Raw genomic sequence first — 12057 nt, 5'->3', positions numbered from 1 at the left:
TTAAGTAAGTTCTAAACTCAGATGTTGTCATCTACTGAAGTGTAAGTGCTATCAAAGTCCTCTACATTTTAGTACTCTCAGACAAAAATTTGATAGCTTTAGCCTAAGTAATACCCCAATGAAGACAAATCTATGTCTCCTAGTCCGACAGGTCATGAATCTTTGAAAAACTGTAACATATCTGAAAGGTTACCTTTCTATATCCATATCTATATCCATATCCATATCTATATCTATATCTATATCTATATCTATATCTATCATCTATATCTATATCTATATAGAACAGCCTGACTCTCAACAAGCATTTAAGTAATTATCATGTGTTGGACACTGTGATATGTGTTAGGGATACAAGGTAAGGCATGTGTTCTATGATCCAGTGACGAGAGCTTCCTTTGCTGTTCCTCAGATAGGATACTCCATCTCCCAAAGTTGGAGTTTACTTTGCTTGTTCACCGTGCCTGGAATTCTCTCCCTCCTCATTTCCTTCAAACCCTAGCTAAAATACCACTTTGAACATCTTTCCTTATCCCCTTAATACTAGGACCATCCTTCTATTCTTCTATTGATTCTTTCCAGTTCATCTGATATACACACACACACACACACACACACACACACACACACACACACACACACACACATACACATATATATATAAACTTGCATAGATGTTTGCATGTTTTCTATCCCATTAGACAGTAAGCTCCTCAAGAATGGTCCTTAGCATAATCCTTGGCACAACAGACCCCTAATAAACATGGGTGATTGAAGGCAAGGACTAGTTTTACAGTTTTATAATTAGCACTTGGCACAATAAACAATTCTTGTTTATTTTTATTTATTTTTGTTTTTGCAAGGTTATGGGTTAAATGACTTGCCAAGGTCACACAACTAAGTGAGTATTAAGTGTCTGAGGTCACATTTGAACTCAGGTCCTCTTGACTCCAGGCCAGTGCTCTATCCACTCTCCCACCTAGTTGGCCCAACAATACATGTTTATTGACTGACTGACCACAAGTCCAGACCTTTTTACATATCTTTGACTTTATTGGAGGTATCTTCCAGGGGTGAGATCTCTAGGCCAAAAGGTACAAATTACTTTAAGGGAGAAAGTATAATTCCAAATTGTTTTCCAGGATGGATAGAGCACTACACAAATCCAACAACAGACCATATTGCTCTTCTTCCAGCTTGGAGATAAATGATAGAGGAGGGAAGGAATGTGAATTTAAAGAGGATCTGGGACAAAATACTAAGCATAGACCAAAGATCAGGCAAGGTCAGCAACCTGAGATTCTTGGCACACTAAATCCAAGAGATTGAAATTCAAGTGAGGTAGGAAACAGATGACTGTCCAGCAAAGGAGGTGAGGAAAAGGAGATAGCAGAACCTTAAGGACAGAAAAGGTGAGAATATGTAAGAAAAGGAGGGGACTGATATGTCAAATGCTACATAGAGGTCAAACAGAATGAAAACTAAGGAAGGGCTAATGAATTTAGTTGCCAGCCTTCTGGAGAGCAAGTTCACTACTGGTACAATCAGAAACCAAATCGCTAGGAGTTGAAAAGTGAGTGGGAGGTGAAGAAATAGAGATAACAAGTATAGATGCTAATAAATGTAAATAAAATATGTAATCATAAGTAAATATGAGTAATAAAATTAAATATATAACATTTGACTGTGGAAAAAAAAATTAAAGCTTTAGGGGATGGCGAAGTCAAGTGAAATGGTAATTATTTAAAGATGTGGATTGTCAGTTGGAAGCTGGGAAGGAGCCAGTAGATGGACAATGAAGATAAGAGACTGACTCAAGATTCCAGAGGAGATAGAAAGGGATGATAGATAAAATGCAAAACAGAGAGATTGATCTTTGAAGGGAGAAAAACTACCTTTTCTTTAGAAGCGAAAACAAAGGAATCAAGAAAAGAAGGGGGGTGATATATAAGGGTTTTAAAATTTAGTGTAGGAAAAAAGAGCAAGCTTATGATGGATGACCTCGATTTTTTCTGTAATTAGAAGATGCAGTCCCCTCTTAAAAGGAAAAAGAAAGGGACTGCAGGAAACATGAAGAAACTGGAGAGGAGTGGTGTAGTAGGTCTTCATCCTGTTCAAAGGAAGAAGAGACACAGGAAATGAGAGGGGAAGGGTTCAGAAGGAGGAAAGTAAAATAGCTACTGTGGGCTATTATAGTCAGTCAGGGAAGAATCCATCCTCCCAAGTTGTGGGTCTTTGGGGCTGAAGAATGAGAGAGGAAGAAATCACACAGCTGCAACAGAAGAGGCAGGGGGGAAGTCAGAGGATTGTTGGGATGGAAGAGCAACAGAATTCCTTTCTGGGGCTGGTTGCTGAGTCTTCTTATCCCATTCCATTCTGAGCTGATGGAGGCCAATCAATCAGGGGCCCTGATCAGAGACAGAACAGCCAGAACTTGGAAAGATACTGACTTTCCCAGGTTGCAATAGATCTTGAGAAATAGATCCTGGGTTAAGCTGAAATCCTAATTGCTAGATATTTGCATCTTCATATGACAACTAGTCTTACTGGATTCAAGAAAAGAATACTGAGTTTCAAATTGTGTTCAATTATCCAAATGATCCCTAGGGGAGGAATAACAAATTCCAATTGTGCATTACCCCCAGGTTCAAGAATTATAATTTAGGAACTCTGATTAATGCAATGACCAACTCAAATTCAAGAATGCTCAATGAAACATGCTACCCATCTCCCAATAGAAAGATAATAGACTCAGAGTGCAGAATGAAGAATTTCTTTTTTTTGGACATAGCCAACGTGAGAATTTGTTTTGCCCAACTATAGGTATTTTATTGTTTATCTTACTTTCTCTTTTTTGGAAAAGGATAAGGAGAGGGAAAGAATGCAAAGGAAAATAATATGATTTTTTTTAATAAAAAAGAGTGATAGCCAATTGGTAGATCTTTTTTATTATGCTTTTGTTGTAGTTATTTTTTCCTTGTTATTTTATTTGCCAGAAGCATTGTAGGTACTTAATAAATTCTTGTTATAGATTGCTATTTTTGCAAAATTCTTTCTGTACTTCATTTTTTACCTGTGTAACCTTGGACAAATCATTTCATCTCTCTATGCCTCAGTTTCTTCTCTGTAAAATGAATGGATAAACTAGATGGCTTCTCCAGTTTTAAAATTTATGATTCTATTATCATACTGATTGAGAGTCACAGTTTTGGGGATGAAAAGCAGTTTTGTCTAGTGGATTGATATCCTTTGACACAAAAAGCTCAGAGTCATATCTCTGATGTACAAGCTCTGTTCATGGAGAAGTTATTTCAACTCTCTAATACTAAACATTTCAGAGATGGCCACCTGAATTGGTATAGGCAGGTTCCTTATCTGAAAATGCCATCTATTAATGAAATACTAATTTCTGAGGGTCCTTAGAGGGAGCAAGGGAGCAAGCAAGCAAAGTAGGTAGAGCTCTGGATTTGGAGATGAGAATATCTAAATTCAATTCCTGCCTCAGACATCAACTACTTGGGTGACTCTGGACAAGTCACTTCTCCGAAATGGGACTAACAATATAACTTCCTATTAATGCTATCTACTAAAATCCTATTACTATTTTGGGGGCACCACTCTGTCCTGGTTACCTCCTACCTATATGACTACTCCTGTTGCCTTTGCTGGTTTTCCAGGTCTAACCATTAGGATTCCTCAGGAACCCTTATGTCCCCATTTGGGACCCTCTTTTCTTCTCTCTCTCTATTCTAATTCATTTGGTGATTTCATCAGCTCCCATAAATTTAATTATCAAGTCTATTCTGAGAACTCTCAAATCTATCCATCCGGTCCCAAACTCTGCTGTCATACAATCCAGAATCTCCAACTGACTTTAAACCATCTCAAACAGGATGTCCAATAGACATCTTAAAATCAATATAGGGCAGCTAGGTGGTGTAGTGGATAAAGCACTGGCCTTGGAGTCAGGAGTACCTGGGTTCAAATTCTGTCTCAGACACTTAATAATTACCTAGCTGTGTGGCCTTGGGCAAGCCACTTGACCCCATTTGCCTTGCAAAAACCTAAAAAAAAATCAATATATACAAAATAGAAATCAATATGTACAAAATTAGCTCCTTATTCCTGTAGAGGGCAACACCATTCCCATAATCACTTGGCCTGGACTCTTCACTGTCTCTCATCCCTCATATCCATTCTGGCCTCAGACACTGCTTCCAACTCTTGCCACCTCATGCCTGCCCTACTGCAATAGGGGGCTGGTGGTCCATCTGCCTCAATACCTCTCCACTTCATTCAGCCTCCTAAAAGATTTTCCTGAAGCTTAAATCCAGAGTCACTAAACTACAGCGGCTCTCTATTGCCTCTAGGATTAAACACAAAAATTGCTTTATCCACTGTGCCACCTAGCCGCCCCCTGCACCTTTTCTGAAGCCACACTGGCTTTCAGGGAGGTGACCAACTTCCAGGTGAAGGATCAGTCTATTGAGAAGGGCCCTGGCAAAAATCTTACAGCAAAGACTAAAAGAGAAACACCTCCTATGATTGTCACAGGACAGTCTATTATTCCCTTTACCTTTATAGAGACAGAAGAGTATGCCTCAAATTCATGTCAGATTAATTGAATTGCAATTAATTATTTGTGGTGGGACGAAAGATTTGGGGAGTCACTGTGAAATCAATAATCAATGTGCTCCTTTTTGATCCTTTCAGGTTAGGTGAAGCCTGGGGAGATGACAACAATGGTTAAAAATTGTGGTTAAAAAGGACAGTCCCAAGGGGTGGCTAGGTGGTGCACTGGCCCTGGAGTCAGGAGGACCTGAGTTCAAATCCTACCTCAGACACAATAATGACCTAGCTGTGTGGCCTTGGGCAAGCCACTTCTATTTGCCTTGCAAAAACCTAAAAAAAATGTTGATGTCCTCACAAAACCTGCTAAGACACATCTTGCATCTTTCTAATACAGAACAATTTTCTGGGGTCCCAGGGAGGCCACAATCATTATCTCTTTTTTAATGCCTTCTCCTAAAGATTAGTATAAATCTTATACTAATTCCATACTTTCAGGTAAAAATCACAATTTGTGGGGCAGCTAGGTGATGCAGTGAATAGAGCACCGGCCCTGGAGTCAGGAGGACCTGAGTTCAAATCCGACCTCAGACACAATAATGACCTAGCTGTGTGACCCTGGACTAGCCACTTAACCCCATTGCCTTGCAAAAACGTTAAAAAAAATTAAATTAAATTTAAAAAAGGACAGTCCCTGAACTGCTTATTACTAGCCCGCTGGAAGGCTCAGAGCATAACAAGGGAGCCCGGGCCCCCAGGGAGGCCACGGACTCTCCTTCCATCCCCCCCTCCATCCCAGAAGCCCTCGCGGACCCTCGTAAGAGCCATTCTCCCGCGTGAGAACCCCCGACAGGTGTAGGAGGCGGGGCAGGCCCCCACCCAGGTCCTCGTGTTCAGGCCCCGCCCATCGGCGCTCCTGACCAATCCACAACGAGAGCGCCACTGTCTCCGCCCCTTCTCAGCCGGAACCGCGCCCCCGCCGGCAGTGACGTCACTCCCCTCCCCCCTCGGCCGCGGGATTCAAATCCCCGGAAGCCGCCGAGGGCTCGGCTGCGGAGCGGCGCGGACGGCCTCGCCTTCGCGGGTGGGTAGCGGCGCCCGGGCCGGGCCGGGCCCGCCGGGGGTCGGGAACCGGGGGAGGCCCTGCTGGAAGAGGCCGCGGCCGCGGGGGGGCTGGTGTTGTTTAGGCCCAACGCCTGGGCGGAGGGCCCCGCCCTGCCCCGCCCCGGCCGAGATTGCCTGGAGCCCCACCCTGCTGCTCAGCCCGCCGCAGCCAGGCCTCTCCTCCGCTCGGGGCGTCCGTTGTGGGGCGATCCGGCCGGCCGGGGCCTTGACCGAGTCTCTCCTCCACCAGGCCCGCCTGTGGCTCACCAGGGCCCCGCCACGTCCTTCAACGTCCTCGGCTTACATCCGGGGAAACTGAGGAGCGGAGGCAGGAGGCCGCGAACAGGTCACAGCCGGCGTGCAGACTGGGAATACTAAAAACAGTAATAATGATGGGGAGATAGTCATCACGATAATAACTAACAATAATGATGACGATAATAATGATGATAATGGTGATAAAGATGAGGATATAATGATGGCAATAATTATACAATAATAATAACAATGATGATGAGGATAATGATGATGATAAAGATAATGATGATAATGATGATAATGATAATAATGGTAACGATGATGATAATGATAATGATAATAATGGTGATAACCATGATGATAATGATAATGATAACGATGATGATGATAATGATGATAATGATACAATAGTGATGATAATGATGATAACGGTGATAAAGATGAGGATATAATGATAATGATGGCAATAATTATACAATAATAATAATGATGATGAGGATAATGATGATGATAAAGATAATGATGATAATGATAATAATGGTAACGATGATGATAATGATGATGATAATGATAATAATGGTGATAACCATGATGATAATGATAATGATAACGATGATGATAATTATAATGATGATAACAATGATAATGATGATAACAATGATAATGATAATGAGTATAACGATGATGATAATGATAATGGTGATAACGATGATGATAATTAAAATGATGATAACAATGATAATGATGAGGATAATGATAATAACAATAATGATGATGATAATAACGATGGCAATAATTATACAATAATAATAACAATGATGATGAGGATAATGATAATAACAATAATGATGATGATAGTAATGATGATGTTGATAATGATGGTAATGATAATGATAATAATGATGATGATGATGATGATAATAACAATAATGATGATGATAAAGATGATGATGATGATGATAATTAACCTTCATAAAGCACTTGCCATGTGCCTGGCAGGCAGGCATTACTATTATCCCTTTATAGGATCCCCCAACTACCATGGGAGGTGGGGCCTATTATTATCCCCATTTTACAGATTAATGTTAATACTCTACCTAAATATTATAATATTTACAATTGTCACAAATATTGCAATACATAAATGTGAGTTATTTAATACATGAATAAAGAATGAAGCAGTCTCTACTCTGAAGGAGAATTCAAATGGGGGAGGCAACAGATACATCTATTAAAAAGTAACACTGGGGGGATTGTTAACTAGATTATAAGGCTGTTGGTACCGGTTTAGTTTAGTCACCAGTTTAGCTAACATTGCTTCTCTCTTCTCAGTTCACTTTCTTTTAGCCTCCTTAAAGACTTTGCTGCCTGGACTCATGCCACTGTGAGGATGCTCTTCACAGAATCTCAAGAGTTAAAAGGGACCTTGGTGGTCATTTAGTTCAATCCACTCAAGAGAAGGAAGCCTCTCCTGGACATAACTGATAAGGGATCATCTTAAGTCATTGCTTGATGACCACTATCTCACAAAATAGCCTGATCCACTTAGATCAAGCCTAAATTTGCTAATTTGTGAGTTCTACCCTTTGGGCTTTCTTAGGATCATGCTTAAAAAAATCTTAGTTCAATGGAACTTGAATTTGATCTTAAAGGATAGTAGGTTTTAATAACAAGAGGGAAAAGTATGGAGAAGAGAAGAAATGAAGATTGTGTGTTGGGGAGAAATAAGTTCTTAGCTAATAAATACCATCATAGCTTTCGTGACTAATCTCCTGTAACTGTTCCTCACATTGCCCCAGGAAACTTCAGTCCCTGAATATTGTGTTATCCCAAGTTCCTGACTTTGCTCACATTGTTCCTTATACCTTAAACATTTTATACCTCATTTTTTGGCTGTTGAATTTCTGCTCAGTCTTTAGAACCCCACTCAAATGCCTAAAGGCACATAGTACAGTGGAAAGACTATTGGATTTGAAGCCAAGAAGATCTGTGTTCATTTTACTATTGATACTTACTAGTTGTGAAATTATGGGCTAGTCACTTAACCTTACTGTGCCTCTGTTAACTCTATAAAAAAAGGGATCATTATATCTGTATTTTATAGGGTGAGGTTTAAGGGCCTTGCAGACTTTATGTTCATTATGATAAGCTTTCATTAATCCCCTATGATAATGATCTTCCTCCTAACATTTTTCCTAATAATGTCTATTAAAGTTTTTCTGTTATTTTGCCTCTCTCCCACACTATATGCTCCATGAAGCAGGAACTATCATATCTACATTTTTTTATGTACCCCCCACCACTGCTATTTAGAAGCTTAAATATTTGTTGAATGAATTTCCTGCTTGTGTCTGTAGTCCTTGCACTTTGCATAGTACCTGATCTGTTTGAAACTCTTAATAAATGCTTCTTGACTTCCCAGGAGGCACTTAAAAATAGCAAAGAGCTTTGCCCCCTATAATGTCCTAGCAATCAAAACTATTTATTGAATAATGTTATGTGCAAAGCACTCTAGAGAATTTAAGAAGCAGAGTAACTAATAACATACATAGAGAATTATAAAACCTCAGAATTGGAGGGCACTTTAGGAAACAGTAACCCACTGTCTTTCTCTACAGGTAAAAAAAGACTAAGACTTAGATAGGATTTGCTTAAGGTCACACAACTTATTAGTGGCTGAATCAGAACTGGTGATCAGATTCCCAGACTTGTAGTTCAGTAAAAGATAAGTAAGGGCCCTAAAAGAATTATTGAATTATCCAAGGTAGACTATAGTAATTGTTGAATTGTATGTTAACAACTAGACTTGCTTCAGGAAATCAGAACGGGGGAAGTTCCTTGAGGACTAGGGAATTTGGGGAGGCTTCAGGAACTTGAAACTTATATTTTACCTTAAAGGATGGTAGGTTTTAGACAACAGAAGAAGAAACAAAAATGTGAAGAAGAGAAGAAATGAATGTTGTACGTTTGGGGGCAATAAGAAAATTAGGATTAGAGGACTGGATTTGGGTTGTATTGCAAAATGAATTTGGAAAGAATAGGATAGTGTGGAGCACAGTCAGAGGAACTGACAGTTGGAGAACCCACTGTACCTCTTCCTTCTTCAATCCATCTTTGCAAACAACTGCTGAAGTAGTTCCTAAAGCACAGATCTGACCCTATGGCTCTCTAGTGACCCTGTTTCATTTCCAGGATTGAATATATTCAAACTCCTGTTTGACATTTAAAGCTCTTTACAACCAGGTTCTGATCCCCAGGCTTAAACTACCCTTATAGACTCTCTGACTGCTGAAGCTCTTCACAACCTTTCTACCTTTCCGGTCATCTTACCTTTTATTTCCCTTCCTGTTCTCCAAGAGCCTGTGTTGCTGACCTTTTTTCTGTTCTTTACACATTTCACTGACTTCTTCCTATACTAGGAATGCTTTCTTTCCTCACTTATGATTTCTAACCCTGTTGGCTTTCTTCAAGATTCAGCTTAAATTCCACCTTCTATAAGTTTTTTCCTGGTCATGTCCTCTCTCCTGACCCTACCTATTAATTTCCCCAAAGTTTACTTTCCATTTTCACTGTATACATCTTGTATGTAGACAAATCATGTTAGCTCCTGGAGGAGTGGGATCACGCTTTTACCTTTCTCAGTATTTCCAGTATTTAGAACAGCGTTAATATATAGTAACTGCTTAATAAATCTTTATTGACTGAAAAACACCTTTTATGAGGCCTTTCATGATCTCTCTACTCCTCCCCCCAATACCTTATGTTTAGTCATGTACATGTAGTTTTCCTTGATATAAACTCTGAGGGTTGAGACTATTGAATGTTTGCCATTTGAGAGTAGAGACTATTGAATGTTTTCCATTATATCCCCAGCAGTTTAGCACCTGTTACATAATAGGTGTTTAAATACCTGATTGATTAATTCCAGTTAATTGGGTATATCAAGGGGAAGACTATAAACTTATCAAGTTTTTTCCCCAGACATTGGCTTATATTGTGGTCTATTTTTTTGTCATGAACCCTTAAAACACAGGATAAGCTGGGGGGAAGTTGAGGTGTTGGGTTTTTTTTTTAATGTTTAAGTACCTCTTACTACTCCACAGCTAATATGTGTCAGAAGCAGGTCTTAAACCCAAGTCCTCCTGGCTTTGAAGCTTGTTCTTTACAATACCATACTGCCTTTTATGTTGATAGTGGATCTGGGCAAGTTATTTTAACCTCTTAGTTAACTTTCTGAGACTATAGATTGCATAAAAGGTGTTAAACTGCATTGGTGGAGGAAAGTTCCTCATCTCAAGAGTTCCCCATACCAATGAAATTATAGATCCAATTTCTATTGTTTCATCTTGGTATTCTGTGATGAATCCAAGCAAATAAAAACCAGGCATGGAAGAGTCTAGAATGTTACAGAAATTTAGGCAGAAACTTAGAGTACTCAGTACCCTATCAGTCTTTTTTAATTCTCCTTAATATACAAGTCAAATTCCATATTTCCTTGATAGTTTGAAATGAATAAGTCACTTGTTAACACACTGTTAAGCTAATGCAATATTTTATTATTACAAATAATATGGTTATCAATATTTTTAACAAATATTTCAATAATTTATTTTTTAACATTCTTTTAAAATGTTGAGTTCCATATTCTCTCCCACCTCTGTACCCCACACACTGAGAAGGAAAGTAATGGGGCAACAGTTATACTTGTGAAATCATGCAAAACATTTACTTATTAAGCATAGGAAAAAAGTCATGAAAAATAAAATAAGAAAACAGTTATACTTGTGAAATCATGCAAAACATTTACTTATTAAGCATAGGAAAAAAGTCATGAAAAATAAAGAAAACAAGAAAATTATACTTCAATTTGAACTTGGGTTCATCAGTTCTCTGCAGTTAGCATTTTTCATCAGGAGTCCTTTAGAATTGTCTTGATCATTTTATTGATCAGTGTAGCCAAATCTTTCAGGGTCGATCCTCATTTTAGCTTTGGTGTTACTGTGTACCACTAACTCCAGATTCTTCTCATTTTACTTTGCATTGGTTCTGTAAGTTTCTGAAACCATTCCCCTCATCATGTCATAATAAAATGCCACAACTTGTTCAGCTATTCCCCAAATGATGAGTATCCCTTGATTTTAAGTTCTCTGTCATCACAAAAAGAGCTGCAATAAACATTTTTTTGTACATAGAAGTCCTTTTTCTTTTTTCCTTTTTTTTTTAAAATCTCCTTGGAATATAGACCTGGTAGTGGTATTGTTTGGTCAAAAAGTATGCAGTTTTAAGTCTTTGGAACCAGTCCCAAATTGTTCTCCAGAATGGTTAGACCATCACTACTCTACCAAGAGTCCATTAGTTCCTCATTCCCTCCAGCATTTGTCAGTTCTTATAGGTGTGAAGTAGAATCTCAGAGTTGTTTTAATTTGAATTTCTCTAATCAATAGATTTAGAGCATTTTTCCCCTATGACTATAGATAAATTTGATTTTTTCTCTAAAAACTGCCTGTTTATATTCTTTTACCATTTTTCAACTCTTATTTTTATAAAATTGATTCAGTTTTATTCTTAATATATATTTGAGAAATGAGGCTTTTATTAGAGAAACTTACTGTAAAAATGTTATTAATTACCTTTCCTAATTATCCTTATTAATTAGATATATTTTTCTTTTTTCTTTCTTTGAGATCATGATTGTTATTTCTGACCGTTTTTAGTTTAACTTGAAAGTATATCAGATCCAGGGTCAGCTAGGTGGCACATTGGATAGAGCACCCACCCTGGAGTCAGGAGGACCTGAGTTCAAATCCAAATAATTACCTAGCTGTGTGACCTTGGGCAAGTCACTTAATCCTTTGCTTTGCAAAACAACCCCCCACCCCCCAAAGAAAGCATATCAGATCCTACTCCAGCTTTTTAACTCTGTGTCTTTCTGCTTCAAGTGTATCTCTTATAAACAACATATTATTGGATTCTGGTTTCTATAATTCATTCTGCTCTTGACTTCCATTGTATATTCACATTCAAACTTATGATTATTAATTTTTTTCTTCCATTCCATTTTCTTTTTCTTTCTTTTTAAACCCATCCTTCCTCAAAAGTCTATTTTGCTTCTAGTTACTGCCTCCC

At 38.6% G+C, this 12057-nt stretch overlaps 1 protein-coding gene across 5 annotated transcripts in view; it reads left to right on the top strand.

The window, feature by feature from the left end:
* LOC141521136 (centrosomal protein of 55 kDa-like) overlaps positions 1-12057 on the top strand; it is an 83956-nt gene that overhangs the window by 33556 nt on the left and 38343 nt on the right. The window contains exons 1-3 of one of the 5 annotated variants that reach the window (XM_074233347.1): positions 5583-5653; positions 5924-6019; positions 7264-7503. The exons of 1 other annotated variant lie outside the window; for it this stretch is intronic. The gene's annotated coding sequence lies outside the window, so the exon portion shown is untranslated. Of the gene's footprint in view, positions 1-5578; positions 5654-5923; positions 6020-6057; positions 7504-12057 lie in introns of those variants that run through there. 3 more of the 5 variants (XM_074233345.1, XM_074233346.1, XM_074233348.1) reach the window with 3 other exon arrangements.

The sequence above is a fragment of the Macrotis lagotis genome, chromosome 4 (genome assembly GCF_037893015.1).
Source record: "Macrotis lagotis isolate mMagLag1 chromosome 4, bilby.v1.9.chrom.fasta, whole genome shotgun sequence".
Classification (NCBI taxonomy): domain Eukaryota; kingdom Metazoa; phylum Chordata; class Mammalia; order Peramelemorphia; family Peramelidae; genus Macrotis; species Macrotis lagotis.
Note: the sequence above shows the minus strand (reverse complement) of the source record. Positions and strands in the feature narration are given on the sequence as shown.